This window comes from Dermochelys coriacea, chromosome 4 (genome assembly GCF_009764565.3).
Source record: "Dermochelys coriacea isolate rDerCor1 chromosome 4, rDerCor1.pri.v4, whole genome shotgun sequence".
Taxonomy (NCBI): domain Eukaryota; kingdom Metazoa; phylum Chordata; order Testudines; family Dermochelyidae; genus Dermochelys; species Dermochelys coriacea.
This window is the reverse complement of record NC_050071.1, coordinates 45209071-45226164: the sequence shown is the minus strand read 5'-3', so window position 1 is coordinate 45226164 and position 17094 is coordinate 45209071. Positions and strand designations below refer to the sequence as shown.

The window sequence follows — 17094 nt, the reverse complement described above, 5'->3', positions numbered from 1 at the left end:
ATTTCTACCATGTATAGTGGAATGTGGAATTTAAAAAAAGTAAATAGATGATGTATAATGAAATGATGTTAAGTAAGAGCTGTTCAGTAAGGGCTTAATCTGTTGATTATTATATTGTATAATATTTCTATTGATTTTGATGGATTTTGGACTAAACTCTAATTGAGCATACAGAAAGACTGGTATAAGATAATTGTTGTAAAGTGCAAAATTAGGTATGGTGGATTGTGTTTAAAAAGATAACACTCATCTCTTCATGATACTGGTAATTGTAACCTGGCACACCTGCAAGGCAGGGAAGGGTTAATTAGAACAAATTAAGACACCTGGAGCAGGAAACAGACTTCCAAGGGGGAGCTAAGAGTCCTTCTAATTTTGGAGGAAAAGGAAGGAATGAGCAGGTGCAGGCAGAGGGAGAGCAGATGTGAGTCTCCTGAGAGAAAGCTGGCTAGGACCAGGGATTGGGGAAGACTGGTGCCAGGCAGATCTCCTAGAGGACAGGAAAGAGGCCAATGCATGAATGACTTATCAGCTGACCCCAATTAGGCTTAAAAGAGGACACCTGGACCTAAAGGAGAGAGAGAGAGAGACATGGTGAGTCAGAGCTGCCTTAGAGCACAGATGGAATCAGTCTGGAAAAGGATAGGTGAGAGCTGCCTGGGAGTGAGAGTTGTGGCAGGTGGGAGTTGCCTGAGTACAGGGGAGAGAGAGAGAGAGAGAGAGAGAGAGAGAAAGAGAAAGAAAAAGAAAAAGAAAAAGAAGGTGCTGCAGAGAGTTGCCTGAGGGAAACCTGCAGAGGGTCAGAAACTGTTGAGGAGTGGTGAGACATGCTAGAGGAATACTTGGGAGGTGAGCATGGTGAGAGTGCTGGACCTGCCAGGAGCTCTCTAGTGAGAGATGCCAGAGCTGTATGTTGATAGACTACTGGGGACTTAATTTGTTATGACTTATTTGCACATGGCTTTCTTTTGTAATCATTAGTCTCACAAGGGCTATTTTCTATGCAAAACTAAAATTTAGACTAGTTCTGGAAAGAACTGAAGCAGAAACTGAGGCAGGTGCACTGGTTATGCCTCAACCTGATGCTGAAGGTGCCCAGGCGGGGCTGTGCAATGTCAGTGATGATGCAATATTTTCTGAATCCTAGAATGTAATATTGCAGGGAGATAAAACTGCTCCCTTTTAAATAAAAATCACTCCACATAGTAGGAATCTTGCATGTTCCACTTAGTTTGAAAGAAAGGGAGGGGACGGGGGGAGGGATAGCTCAGTGGTTTGAGCATTTGGCCTGTTAAACCCATGGTTGTGAGTTCAATCCTTGAGAGGGCCGTTTAGGGATCGGGGGGAAAAATTGGGGATTGGCCCTGCTTTGAGCAGGGGGTTGGACTAGCTGACCTCCTGAGGTCCCTTCCAACCCTGATAGTCTATGATTCTATTCTGATTCTAAAGGAAATGAGAACATGAAACAAATGCAGAATGTGTAAGACAGAGTGAATACTTTTATATTGTAATTAGGGCAAAGCAACCACAGTGCATAACCTAAGCCTATCTTATTCCAGGAATATTACCAAGAACAAATCCATGCTGGACGTGAGGAGCCTTCATAACAAAAGTTTTATTAAAACTGTTGTTTCTACAGAAAGTTTCAACTCTGACAAATCAGCATTTTCTGACAAAAACATTTTGAAAATTTCCTGACCAGCTCTAGTGATGATATGTGGGCAGGAGAGTTAAGATGAGCTTTAAAAGCAAGAGCTAGGTGTATGAATGGAGATATGGAGCATCGAGACTAATACAAGGCTAGATCATAGACACTGTAAATCACCAAAGAGCAGTACACTATTTGTTCTCCTTCCAGCAGAGTGACCTGATGTACACTTTTTGTAGCTTTTTTTGATTGACCTCATACCACTATCTTCCATTAATAAAATAGCTGCTTCACTACTCTTGCCTGTGAATGCTGTAAAACCTTTCAGCAAAACATTTCAACACTGCAAGAAGTTTTGATGGCAAGAGTATGTTTTCCAAATGAGCTACAAGTGGATCATAAAATGAACAGGCTCCCCCGTAGCAATACTAATTGCTCGAAAGATGACCAAGTGTGATGATTTTAACCAGAGAAAACATCTTTTCACAGTGGGAGAAGTAGTATGGAGAAGGGGTGGGTTCTGGAAAACTGCAATGTCAGTTTTCCACCTGCAGAAACTCTCATTCTCACAAAAAATTTAAGGTGAGAACAAACAATATTGGAGTTTATTTAATGATGATTTCTCTCTCACACACACTAAACAGTCGAGAGTTGCTTTCTGCCTCCTCCTACCATCCTTATACAGGAACTGCAATTATCAACAGCTATCCCCTTGTTCTGCTGTTACAGCCCCATAAAGCATAGGGAGAGTCTCTGAAAATCTGCACAGCTCATCCGTCCCAACAGCATTCATACATCTTAGTACAGATTTAATCCGGACTTCTTTTCCTTAAAGGCCTTTGATGTATTTGAATACTTGCTGGGTTAATGAGCGACCCCCCACTTTGCGCTGAAACTTCAGAAGCACTGGTCCAGAATCATTTGGGACTCATTCCTGGTCCCTGGGCCAAGCCCAAATAGACAGGAACCAGGCAAGAGGGTTCTTGCAGTACTCATGGGGGAAGGGATTGTGTTCTCCCAACTCCACACCCATCTCACACTAGCAGTGTCTGATTTGCCTGTGTTCCAGCTCTGTGTTGGAAGTCAGCCAGTGGATCCACTGGCCTTGAACTCATCCCTTCTCCATACTCCTCCACATGCTGAGAGAGGTGATTTTTCATAGAGCACAGCTCTCCAGTGCACAAAGGGTACAGAAAACTGCACGAGTTTACTGCATCTGTTCCATTCCAACAGATTCCATTTAGTGTTGAAGCATAGATGTCCACAGAGGCTGGGTGGAGATTTGTTCCTTAAAGACCTAGTATCTTTACTGGTTTTCTTAAAATTAACAGCCTATTCAGAGCAGTGCAAAGGAGGAATGATCTGGCCCTGTATATCCATCTTATAGTTGCTGCATGCTTGCTTAATATTATAGTCAATGCAAAAGTAGTGTACACACAGGCCTGACACCTGTAAGCAATTATGGAATGTTACTGTTTCTGCTAAATATTGCAGATGGGGAAATGTGTGGGCACGATAATTATCTTGGGTGTTAGCTCAATAGCAATAGAGTGTACTTGTGTTGCTAAACTATTGTGACTGTCTGGAGTAGTGAAGCAGCGATTTTTCTAATGGAAGACAGTGGAGTGAGGTCAGCCAAAAGAGCTACCATACTGATTTGTACTTCTATAAATGTATTTACTATCAAGTCACTCTGCTGAAAGGTGAATGAATAGTCATGAAATATAGCCACTTCTACAGTTCTTTGCTGATTTATAGTATCTTTGATCTCATCTTGTATTAGTCTCAGTGCTGCCTCTACTTCTCCTTCCATATGAAATTCATTCTCCATACTCCTTACTTTTAAAGCTCTGCATAGCTCTTGTGCCTACATAGCATAATTAGGACTGGGCAGGACAGTTTTGTGTGCAACTGTTTTGGTTGGAAAATGCTGGTTCCTCAAAGTTGAAACTTTTGGTGGAAACTTGACAGTGGTTGTTTTTTTTTTGTTTTTTTTTTTTTACAACTTTTGTCAGGAAGGCTCCTGTGGTTTGGCTTGGAGTGGAGAAAGAGACACACACCAGAATAGCCAATAGCCCTGTGATTAGGGCACTTACCTTCTAATGTCTGATTCAGATGAGGTACTTGAATCTGGGTCTCTTATCTCAGGTGTGTGCCATAATCTCTCTGCCTGATTCAGACTAGGGACCTGAACCTAGCTGTTCCACATCCTAGGGGGTAGTGCCCTAACCATCAGGCTATTAGATAGTCTGGGGTATTTTGTTCTCTCTTCCCTACTACCTGTTTTATGTGTATGTGGGGGGGGGAGAAAATTAAAAAGGTCTCATTTTTGTTTGGAACAGGACATTTTTTTGAAATCTCAGAGATTTAGGGGCTGAGAAATATTACCACCGCCAACTTCCAGCTTTTATCATTGCTATATCTCATGTAAGCAGCCCAGTGTTAGCCCCAAAGAGCCTTGTCCTCTTTCATGTTTCTGTGAAACATCCAGTATAATTTTGGATGCTGTAAGAATAACAGTTGCTAATCACCTGCACTCTCCTCTTCAGGCTCTGGCAGTTTTACTTTGCTTCATGCAGCTTTGGTTCCCTTCCTCTAAATATGCTTCTATTCCTTCTCCCGTGCTAACCCTGATGCCAGATTGTCTTCCCTGATTTTATATGCCATGTTTACTTCCCTCTTTGCCATCATATCACTCTTCTTTTCACATAATTCATACAACAGAAACTCACTCTCCTGTGCTAACACTGTAAATTATATAGGGCATAAAAGGGACTAACATGATGTAGAATGCCAGTCGAATAAGCACATCCCTGTGTCTGGTCTTGTATGCAACTCATATTCTAAAATTCTGTCCATAAGACACAGTCAGCAGGTAAGTGCCAAGCAGTCTCTGGAACAAGTGAAAATAATTTGCTTTCATTTTTGCAGCGATACACTAGAGTCGTGCTTGAATGAGCTGCACACGTCCACACTGATACGGCATCACACTAAGATATTAGGGGAGCGTGTGTTGCTTTGCATTGCAGTAAACTGAGCCACTCTGCATCCCCCCATGGGTCAGCCAACTTGAGATAAACGAAGCACCACTACACTCGTGTTAAGGATTTTTGTGTGTGGGTAAGACTGGAGTCTGAAGTTACAGTGAGTTCTCTTTGCAATGAAGCACACATGTGCTTTTGCCTGATTATCAGAGGTGCTAAAACGCCTGCAGCTTGCACTGAAGTGATTAGGATGTGGGTACTGAGTCCCCTTAGTAACTTTTTATAATTACTATTTCATATCTGTTTGTATCTAGCTATAAATACTAAATCTAAACACAGCACAGTCACAGAATAAAGTGTTGCTGATCTGAAAAATTGACATAAACTGAAGGAATTAGAGGAACAGTGAATTGATCAGATGCGGAACTCTCTAGAAAAGCTCAAAAGCTCACTTCCATGTACCCAGTAAAACTGAAAAGAAAAACAGGTACTGAAAGATTCCATCTACACTGGAATCTTGTTAGGAAAGCAGGCTACGATGCTTAAATGGCTATTTTGTCTTCCAATATGGATAGGACTAAACCGTGTTTTAACTGTGTTCCTGAACCATGCATCAGCACTGACTGACTGTGTAACAATGGTCAGTTTGGGGAAAGCTCCTCAGCAGGGGAAGTTGTCCCAAAAACTGTCTTTATAGACAAGGCTCTGAAGACTATAGTTGAGATATTCAAGCTGCACAGCTCCCAATCATGTGAATGCAAACTGTGTGGCTAAATCCCTTGGGCTTTGAAAATCTCAACCCCAAGCTGCAGCATGATTCATCCCATCCAAGCTGAAAGATCAAATTTGTTTTAATGGTCAGAGACAACAACATTGTATAACTGGGTCCCCCAGTATGATAGTTGCTAAAATATACTCTAAAATCAGAGATGCGGATATTCTGGTCAGCAAAAGCATCTATCTAGCCAACTGGGCTTAAAGTCAGGTCTTTGTACTGTAGTGTAGACACAGTCTGACATGCTGTAAACAAGTCCTTGCTATAGACAAGTTCTCCAGCATTAGCCCTTGCCAAATCAACAGAATGGTTTGTAAATTAGTGACTAGCACGGTTAGGCTCTGTTCATAATAGCCATGGAAAATATGCTAGTTTTTTTTTTCTAGCAAGAGCAGAATTGAAGCACAGTTGGCTAGTGAGGTGCAATCACAGTTTCTGTGGGCTCCATTGACAAGGTTATGTCTCTATCTGGAGAATGAGAGTATCCTAGGGCCTTGTCTACTTGAGGAAAACGTTTGCCAATTTTGTGAACAGTTTTGGGGTTTTGACATTTGTTTTCATTCCACTTTGGGACAAAAAAGAGACCTTTTGAAAATGTTGAGAGACACACCAACCCATCTCAGAATAGCCAATAGCCTTGTGGTTGTGCCACTCATGTGGGAGACCCAGGTTCAAATCTCTGCTCAAATCACAGTCTCTCTCAATCTTCCCTGTTGTAGAGCTGTTCCATCTTGAATAAATAATTAAATGTTCATTGGGCTAGAGAGAGACTGACTCCATAGGCTGGTGATTAAGGCACTTGCATTCAGATATCTTGGTACCCAGACATTTTGCTTCAAAGCAGGGACTAGAATCTGGGTCTCTCACATCCCAGGTGAGTGGCCTAACCACTGGACTATTGGTTATTCTGGGTAGCAGTATCTCTTGGTTTTGATCAGAAATTTCATCCTGGACTTGAGAAACCCTCCTGATGAAAATTTCATTGAAACCATACATCTCCTTTAAAACCAAAAATCTGTTTCAATTTCTTGAAGGAAAAAGTTATCAAAATAGTCTGATAGTCTTTCAGAATTTCCTATGATTGCTACCAGCATTTCAGATTTACTGTTTTGGTAGAAAAGTTGGGAGAGCTAGTATAGGAAAACTACAAATGGTTGATGCCTTCTCTCTGAGCAGGGTTAGAGGACATGGTGCTTAAATGTCAATGACTGACTAGAGCTTCTACTATTGCTTGCACTGGTGGAAATGAAATGGTGCTAGGAACCATGGGAAATTTTAGCAAAAATATCCTAGTATAGCAAGGCCTTGAGAGGTATGAGATAGAATGCAGTATTATTTCAGTATTGCCAACCCCAAGAACTTAAAAATCCTGACCAGGACAGGTTCTCCCTGGGGTGCAACCTGGAACTGAGGTACCACTGACCCCTCTGATCCACCAGCCTGGGCTCCCTCTCACACTGTGCTGCTGTGACAAGCTGCAGACCCGATCCTAGTCCTACACCTCCTCCAGCATTCACACCCAGTCATATGCAGGGTCTCTGACCAGCCACTGCATAAACCAACAATAGAGAGGCTACAGTCAAAATAATCACCAGCTTCCCAGCCTAGGATCCCAGAGCTATAAAGTCCTTCCCTTTTCCGAACCCCAACCGGTATGAATTTATTATCCAGTTCACCTCCCCCTCAATGTGGAAATGCAACAAGCTTGTGCTAAACCAAGCTGAGATTTTCCCCCAGATACTTCACTTAAAGGCACATTTGGTTTAAATTACAAAAGATAGATTTTAAGGGATAACAAACATATCAAAGCAGATTACCTAGCAAATAAACAAAAATGCAAACTAAGTTTAGCGTACTAGATAGATTGGATATGAATTAGCAGTTTCTCACCCTCGGTGATGGTACAAGCAGGCTTTCAGATTCTTAAGGCACAAGCTGCATTTCATACACAGGCTAGAAATTCCTTTAGTCTGAGTCCAGTACTTCCCCTGTTTCAGTCTTTGTTTCTGAGGTGTTTCCAGGAGTCCTTTTGTGTGGGGAGTGAAGAACAACAGATGATGTCACTACCTGTTTTGTACAGCTTTAGCATATTGCAGGGACCCTTTGTTTTAAATGTGGTTCCCAGACCAGTTTGTGGAAAAATACAGACATTCCAAGATGGAGTCCAGAGTCATGTGGCCTGGTTACATGCCCTGGCATATTGTGCTGAGTCATAGCAGCCATTACTTACAGGCTGTCTGGAACATTTATAAGAAGGTTAAGTTGTTCCGGGGTCCATTGTCTTTCCTGATGAGCCATCGGCACTGTCTGGCTTCTTCATTGTTGTACCTGAAAGGCTGGCTGTGGGTGTTTCCCGGAGTAAGCCCATTTGAAATACAGATTCCTAGTCAATATTTATAACTTCACATACAAAATGATACATGCATACAAATATGATTGGCTGAATATGGTTATCCTAACTTTTCCAATGATATCTTACATGACCTGTCTTGCACAAAATGTATAATAATCATGCTATAATCATATCATAATAATATCACTGTGAAGAATATGGGTTGAAGTGTCATACTGACCTCCCCTTAATCCCAAAATAATGAAAATAATGATGTGAAAGAAATAAGTATTGGGTTCTTTTTATTTGCCTCCTGTTTTCTGAGTTTTTAGGGTATACTTGAACAATGTTTTCAGGGTTTTTTTCCACAGCTATGAGGACGAAGAACTTATTTTTTTAAAGTGAAAGATGAGATTCTTATGTAATTATATGCTTCCAGTAGCAGAGGTTTTAAGAAAAACATCAGATATGAGACTTGTGCTTGAGCTGGACAGGAATTTTCTATTAATGTCCCTTTGATTTTGCCAAATGGTTTTGATTTCCTGTTGGGAAAATCAAAAATGAAAAATTTTATTTTGGGTCAGATCAACCTGAATGGAATCCTTTTGGTTTGTTGAACTGCAATTTTTCGATTTGGCTTGGTTTGACATTTAATCTGTGTATGCCTGGGAGCTGCCACAGTGCCTCCTGGGAATTATATTTAAAGTACTTCATGCTCCCATTCTCTTCTATGGGCCAGGCTCCCTACCCAAACTACTATCGTCTGAATTTCAACTCCCTTCATGCACTGCAGCATGTGCAGACAGATTAATGTTGAATTGAGCTGAAAGAAAATGTGAACAAACTGCAACAAAACATTTCGATTCAAGAATGTCACTGTTTTGATCAGACATTTGAGAGTGTCAAATTTCTGAATCTAAATATTTTGGAACTTTCCATTCTGAAAAAAGAAAATTGATCTTTCAACTTTTCATCCTGATCTGGAACAATATCAAACTTCCCATGGGATAGAAATCCTGCTTTTCAACATACTGTGTTCATAATAAAATCATGAGAGCTTGTCAACATTGAATCTGTCTCCTTTTTCCCAAGTGGGTAGCTTTATTCTTCTACTTCCAGAATTCACCGCTGGCTTGTGAACTTGAAGTGTTTCTTAAATTTTAGACAAAAAAAGACTTGCTTGGCAGGTGGCTCTCCACACTCTTACAGCTCTTGATAAAACTTGCTGCTTCTTTGTCACTATGAAGGCGGGCAGCTTTGTGGTACACTTGAACAATACTGAGCCTTGCAGTGAGAGTATCTGTATGTACCAGCAGTCTAGCATGTCAAAAAAGCTGTGGGTTTATTTTTTGGGTCACGACTTGTGTCAGAAATTTCAATGACAAAATTAACAGCCAGTTTCCATATATTGGTATGTCAAGCAACCTGCAGCTTGATGGAAGGAAGCGTTTCCTAACCGTGCACCATGGGAATAGCATGTGCTTTTAGCTAGAGGGCTGATAGGCTGTATCCACAGGACAGTAGGGTTAGTTCTGGGGAACAATGTATGCAGTAGGTGCTGCAGCCACAGCTATTAGTGTCTATTTTGACAAGATGAGGTACCCAAGCCCAAAATACAAGTTGGGCAAAAATGTGGAAACATAAATATGGGAAGGTAGTTGTGTTTGAGTCCTCACTGTGTGTCTGCCTTTTTCCAAACAGATGTGTAGGCTGGGCTCTGAATTCTACTTGCACTGCACTGCACAGGACTCTGATGAGACTTCTTGGTTTTATTATGCTGTGTCTCAATATGTGTACACCAGAGTTTCCTGTTTAAAGTGTAAACCCTTCCCTTTATGTTGTTTGGTCAGTAAAGCACTGTTCATTTTCAACTTCCATTACTTTGACTCCCCTTTGAGAAAATTTTTTTTTAATTTGTTTGTGCTTCCTTAACAGTACAGGAAGGCGAAATTGTCAGCTGAAACCTTAACAAAGTGTTAAATTCTCAGTAACATCTTGAAAACACTAGATGGCACAGGAGAGGTAAGAATGAACTAATAGGCTGCTTATAGAAGTCTGTCCATATGTCTTGAAGCAGTTTAATAATGCAAATAACCAAATTTAGAAGGTTGTCTAGCCTCTAGAGTGGCTACTCTCCTCTTTAATTTGATCTTTATCCTAGATTAACTGAAATCTTTGCACTGTAAGTGTAATCTCTGTATGTCTCGCCATGAAAAGGTAACTAAATTACTTTTTCCTTGAGATTCATACACGTCCACGTCTCTTCTGGTAAAGGAAAATGAAGTCTATATATGACTAATAAATATAATATACATTAGTACAGTATCCAGCTGTCACAATTATCCCAGTGAATAGATGCTGAGCTCTTGGAACAGTTGTGTCAGGAAATGGCTCACATAAGAGTAAACTTCATGCTCTGTTATGTTGTGTAGTTCCCAAGATAATGATCAAAAGCTTTTCTCAGTTCATGTACTGTATATTGTGTGTCCCAGGAAGTTATTAGGTATTTGCCAAACTCTAAAATACTATTTTATTGCTTCCTCTGACTGAAGAGAGAAAAGCTACAGTATAAACAGGCCTGTGGGGATCAGACTAATGATCATAAAAAAGTTTCATCCCCTTCCTACAGCAAGGCCGCTTAATTTTTTTTTCTTTTAGAAGTGCTGGGGAAAAGTTCCAGATTAAAGGTTCTGGGGACTGCAGCCCTTGAGGGAGCATATTTTTTGCTTAGCAGAGCACCAGAAGTAGGGAACTCATCTCAATTCTGCCACTGACTTGCTGTGTGACCTCGGGCAAGCCACATATGCCCTGGGGGCCTTGTTCCTTAATTCCTTGCACTTTGCGAAGTCATTAAAGTAGGAGTAAAATGCTGCCATTCTGATCTGGTAGCATTTTACATCCACTGTGTACAGCTGTACACGATTGCACAAGGAGTAGAGCCGAAGAGAATCAGGTCTTCTGTGCTTCATTTTCTGCATATCCTGGGAAGATTATTTCAGCTAACATTTGTACAGTTCTTTAAGTTGTAAAAGCTGCCCTTCATGCTTTGGAAGAGCTCCCTGTAAACATCCACAGAGCTACTTTATTCTTTTAAATCCCTCTTTAAAACTTTCCTTTGCTGTGATACCTAGAAAAAAAACTTAAGTTAGGCTGCTGGTGTGCTTATCATGCTGATCAATATTGTCTCATTGTTTCCTTAGACTCCCACATCTGTCTGTATCTATCTGTTGTCTCTTGTCTTATATTTAAATTGTGAGTTCATTGGGGCAGGGACTATTTGTTGGTTCTGTATTTTGTACAGCACCCAGCACAATGGGCTCCTAGTTCTTGATTAGGGCTCCTAGGCACTATGGTAAAACAAATAATATATAAAATCCTGATTTTGATATTATTTTATACCAGTTTTACACTGATGTAACTACATTGGCTTCAGAAGAGTTATGCCAGTGTGACAGAGGGCAGAACTGGTCCTGAAGTGATATCTCAGGGATTGGCAACCTTTGGCACTCTGCCCACCAGGGTAAGCCCCTTGGCGGGCTGGGCCAGTTTGTTTAACTGCCGCGTCCACAGGTTCGGTCGATTGCAGCTCCCACTGGCCACGGTTCGCTGCTCCAGGCCAATGGGGGCTGCGGGAAGCGGTGGCCAGCACGTCCCTTGGCCCATGCTGCTTCCCACAGACCTGCTGCGAACTGTGGCCAATGGGAGCTGTGATCGGCCTAACCTGCGGACATGGCAGGTAAACAAACCGGCCCGGCCTGGCAGGGGGCTTACCCTGGTGGGCCGCGTGCCAAAGGTTGCCGATCCCTGAGTTATCTCTTTGCCTACAAAAGAGACACTACATGTAAATTTGTGGGTGTGCACTCTTGCTGCTGCTCCAGCCACAAAACCTGCTACGTGCCTGCTGCTTTACTTAGGGAGGAGGTAGGAAGAGAATTTTTTCAGCCCACGGCATAGTTAAATGTTTTCTCATCTTCTATTTTCAATATATCTTCTCTCCTTTTCAATAGTGACAGTTGCACCCATGAACAGGATTAAACCCCCTGCTTGGGGAATGTGTTAAGATACTTTGTCCAGGTGTTAATTCTTTGGCAATTAAACATACATCATCAAGATAAAATCACATTTAATGACTGTCATTGTCTGCTGCTTTTTACAACCTAAAACTCAGTGTTATTGACATGTTGATATTTGATCCCATGGCACAATATGATTTCCTCTAGACTCTGGCATAGATGATGAGTAGGAGAAGGGATATGATCAAAACTTGTGGGACCCTGCATATGTGAGCTTTCAGGGAGCAGGAACTGTTGTTCAACATGAGCTTTTGGGATCTTCCTGAAAAAAATGAACAAAGCCAGTTTAACTTGTCTTTTAAATTCTCTACCTCTTTGCACATGTCAACTAGTAGCACTTTTGTGGGGAACTGTTGATAAGTCTAGTACTGTCAGCAAAGATGTTTGACCTTTGTCTCTGCCTAGGATAAGACTGATTACCTGTGCTGTATGAAAGTCTGAAGGCTCACTAGAAAGGGTCTTAAAAATAAAAGGTGTGTTTTTAACACAAGTTAAATAACTAAATTAAAATTTTAGGAAGATGAGGAGGTTCTAGTTTTTGCACAAGTTAGCATTTCAAGGTAAAGACTGTGGGGAGCTGTGGCATGGCTAACTTGAATGAACCTTTTTTTTTTTTTTTTTTTTTTTTTTTTTTTTTAAATGAGGACAAGGCCTAGATGCTGGTGGAGCTCAGGTGCTACTGAGACAGATTTTCTACTACTTTCTGTAACACTTTGCACCGTGTGGGGTGTTGGGAGACAAAGTGGGTGGTTAGTGAGGTATGGTACTTGGCATTCAGTGATGATTTGATTTTTTGATTATTTGACAATGATCTTTTTCTTCTTTTTTCTACTGTGGTTCAAGGTTACAGTTAGATTCCTTTCTCTAAGGGAGTCACAGATAGTCTCTAAACAAATGATCCAGATGTTCCTTATTCGTCATTTACATGGCCAAATACCAGGGGTCCACTTGTATGTTGTGGCATGAACATTGTTCAGTGCCTTCAGAGCCTTTGGTTAAGTAATTGAAGCATATTCTGACTGGGAGAGTGGTGTTTCTTCATTCTGTTCCTATTCTGCATCATCAGATACTTCAGATCTCATCTGCGCTGCTTTTAACTGATCTATGGGTATTATGACTTTCCCACTTTTACACTCGTCCTTTCCTTTTAAATTTTGTCTTTAATAAGGCTCACATTGCCTACCTCATTAGTTTTCCTCCACTTCTCTCATCTCCATTCAGAAGATGCTGCTGTAACATGAATCCAGAGCATGCAGATGACTCTTTATATGCAATCTTTTTTTCTTTCAACCAATTATAGATTGTGAGTGCATAATTGAAAATTATGGTACATTTTTTTTAAATATACTTACTCTTTAAATGTTATAGACACAAACATTCCCTTGGCTGCATTTAATCTAAAGTAGGCAGAAGATTGAAGATTTCACATACACATGAAGTACTTTGTATCAAGGGGAAGTACAAAAGCTTTTCTTCTCTAGACACACATAATTATCCTCAGTATGTTTTCCAAGCTAAACTGACCCTTTTATGCGCCTCCTCCCCGCAAAAAGTGAACAAAGGATCTAAATCTGCATTGCTTGCACACGAAATCATGGATATTTTGGGAGCAGAAGGAATGCAGAAGCAGAGCATAATTTTTCCACAATGCAGTGTAGTAATACGAAAAGTAGTGAAAGAAACATGGAGGAGAAGGTACTTATATTTTAGAGATTTAAAAAGTTCTCTATTTTCTTCCGTCAATGGCATAATCAGACTAATCTGTAAATAATGTCTATATATTATTAATTGCCACTGCTGTGTGATTGCCTCCCTCCCACTAGGACTTCCATGAAAAATAAGATTCTTTTGAACACACACAATTCCATGGGAAAACAAAGTAAACAGTTAGGAACAGGGTAGGGCTCAAGTATTTAGAAAAATGTAAACAGTGATGGAAAAGAATGTCCTGAAATAATGTATGACAGCAAACTTTTTGTTGAACCAGAAACAAGTTAAAAACTCTGTAGTAGTCTTTATATCCTAGCCAGTGCTCGGGGAACCATCTAAACTGGTGCTATTTGTGCAAGTAGTGTGAAATTCCACTTAGTGGCAGATGAAAACTGCTGTGCTTTCTGTAAGTATCCAGATGACTTACACTGACAAGTACATTTAAAAAACCCAAACCTTTGTTTGGCCAAGATGGCACTTGGGTGCCCTACTTTTGCTGTATCCCTTCCCACTAATCTCTGTGTTTAGTTGTGAACTCCTATGCTGATACCTTCTGTGTTTGAAAAGTGCTTGAGGGCACTATGCAAATCTAACAATAATAATAATGGTTCTGCTGTGCCATTGGTTGCTATATCGTGGTATCTGTGATCAAGATACCAGAAGAATGAGGCCATTCTAAATGAACCAGTGTTGTTGTTTAAGGTTTTGTCAATTTCTTTTTGTGGTTTAGATCTCTTGAAAAAATAAGCTAGAGTCAAAAATAACCCTCAGGCTTTTAATGATTTTTTTTATGGAGGGTGAGTGTGGGAGAAGACACAAAGTGACAAATTCCTCCATGGATTCAATTCATTGACTTAAATGGGGTTATACTCGGATTGAATGTAATCACTGAAGGGTTATTGCTAAATTGCATCCTGTGCTGAGTATAGCAGGGCTGAAGATTTTGCACCATGCTTTAATACCTTCCAGATCAGAGGGGTGTGATTATATTTATTCTGGGTGTCTGTTATAAAAATATAACCTCAGATTCTCCCGTGTTGCGATTGCTATGCACTGTGCTAGTAATACAAAGGTAATGTATATCTATTGCTGCAGTTAAGGTTGGAATATCCTTTAGATAGGGGGATCCTCTGGTGCTGTGGAGATGACATAATGGCCACCCCGGTTCCTGTGCCTGGCATGGAGGTTTGGCTGGTCCTTCCTGTGCCCACCCATCTCTAGCTGCTATGACAGCTACTTGGGATAATTGATAGCTGGCTTTATTAGGGAAACCTAAAGGTCAAAATCTGATACACTGGAGAATTCAGCACCACTCAGGCTTTTACTTGTGCCATGTACCCCCACATGTCCTTCATAAGTAAAGATTCATTGTACTACGTTCACATTTATTTTAATTTTATTTTGTGCTTCTATAGCACCTTTCATCTAAAGATCCGTAAGCACATTGCCCCAGTGAGGTGTGTAAATATGATAGTCCCAATTTTCAGATGGCAGTGCTTAGAGGCTGAGGCTAAGTGACTTGCCCAAGATCACACTAGAAGTATGCAGAGCTAGAAAGAGAATCCAGGTTTCCAGATTTAGCCACATGACTATCTGAATTTGGTAGTCTATCAAGGGTCCACTTGCTCCTGAGAAGTATTGGTTTGACTATCCTGAAGGCTGATGTCCTTTACTTATCCACAGAGCTTGCACAAATTAGGCATCAGCAGTCCAAGCTTTCTTCCCTCTGCTCTGTCAAAATGCCTCAGTCCTGATGTAGGTAGAAAGGCGGAGATTAGGGGTGTCATCAAGAGGTGCTAAGAATATGTAATGATTTGTTGGTTTTGGAGGCTTAAAAGCAATAGTCACTTTTTTTTTTGGCAGAGTTCTGGCATTTATTGGAACAAAGAGGCTCCAGGTACATAACTTGCATGTCCAGGGTTTAGAGGGCACTGCAATGTCCATCTATGCTCAGTCAATCCTACTTTGACTACTTAATATGGGTGCCAATTAGTACCTATTCTCATGATGGCTTTTGTATTGTGACTACCTCAACACAAGGAGCAGTACTGAAACTACCCATGCATTCTGCCAAACTGCCACTTGATTTTAACTTTAAAATTGCCAGCTTTAGAAAGGATTGAGTTTTCTGTCCACTGCAACTGATCATGTTTCAAAGGAGAGCCCTGAAATGAGGCTGTATAATTTTTCCTTGGAATCACTTTAAATAAAAGCAATATATGTGTACAAAAGTGTTACTGCATAAGAAAGAGTAAACTATAGGGTGGAAAAATCATATCTAAAATCTGTTTTCTTATGATCAGCTAATGAAAATACCAAGAATGTTAATGGAAATGGAAAGCATGACAAATACAAATAATTTATTTAGTTGAAGAAGGCAGTTTGCTTTTTTGCCTGTATCCTCCATTGGCTCTAGATTAGAGACTGCTACAGTTCTGAAAGATGCTTAGTTCTTTATTAGTTAGTAAAGTAGTCATTTAATCAAATCACACTCACTTTATAAAGGAAGAAATATTCTTAGACTTTGAAGAAGAGGGCAGCGTATTCTAATATGGCTTTGGTCAGTGATGGAGCTGACAATGGATTTTTTTTTTCATATGAATATTTTTCTCTATCAGGAGTTCAAACAAATAGTTTGACTTTTGCATTTTAGACAAATGAGACTCTTGTTTTGTTGTCAATTTGGAAGCCACAATTAGAGGTGTCATCAAGAGGTGCTAAGAAAATGCAATGATTTGTTGGTTTTGGAGGCTTAAAAGCAATACTCACTTTTTTTGGCAGAGTGCTGGCATTTATTGGAACAAAGAGGCTCCAGATACATAACTTACATGTAGCAGTTTATCCCCATGATCATAGCCAAAGCACTTGCTTTGATCAAATCCCAGTCAACGTCTTCCTTCACCCACCTCATTCTCTACATATATATGATATCAGAAACTTTCTGTTGAAGCTCTGGAATAAGTTACACTTTATTAAATTCAGCAATCTCCAGTTCTGGAACCTTCTCCTTGTCAACACATAAGCAAAAGTTATGAAATGAGAAGTATTCAAAGGAGTATGCTAAAGGGTGTAAGAATCTGGAGGTTTTCAAACATGTTAGGCTTGTCTTTCTTCAAGAAGCGGGGGGGGGGGGGGGGGCTGTGAAAAATAGCAAATAATTACTTCCTGGCAAAAACCATTTAAAATATGATTTCTTTTAAAAAGGATTAAATTAGTGTGATAAGAATAATGGCTTTTAAGCTTGCTCATTACATTGCATTAGGGAAGAAGTGGTAGGACGATGAATAAAAAGCTCTAACTACATCCTACCCTGCAAATGTAAGAGAATCACGAGGGTTGCAGATATGCAAGAGAATTCTGTCACAATTTTGCAACATATAAACCTTCCAGAGTTCACAGACTACTTCTGAAAAATACATATAACTTTGAGCATAATAGTTAAATATAAACAGAAAAGTGTAAAAATATATTTTTTGTGTGTTTTAAAAAATCAAAGAAAAAAAACCCAGTGTTTTTCTGAAAGCTGATAAGCCACAATTTCAACTGTGATGAAGCCTTCAGGCTAGTTCTGA

The 17094-nt window shown here is 40.3% G+C and overlaps 1 long non-coding RNA gene across 1 annotated transcript in view; it reads left to right on the top strand.

The window, feature by feature from the left end:
* Positions 1–656: 656 nt before the first annotated feature.
* The window catches only part of LOC119854846, a 65286-nt gene continuing 48848 nt past the window's right edge, over positions 657–17094 (top strand). Inside the window, exons 1-2 of the long non-coding RNA XR_005292650.2 lie at positions 657–849; positions 9675–9761. This is a non-coding gene — a long non-coding RNA (uncharacterized LOC119854846). The remainder of the gene's footprint in view (positions 850–9674; positions 9762–17094) is intronic.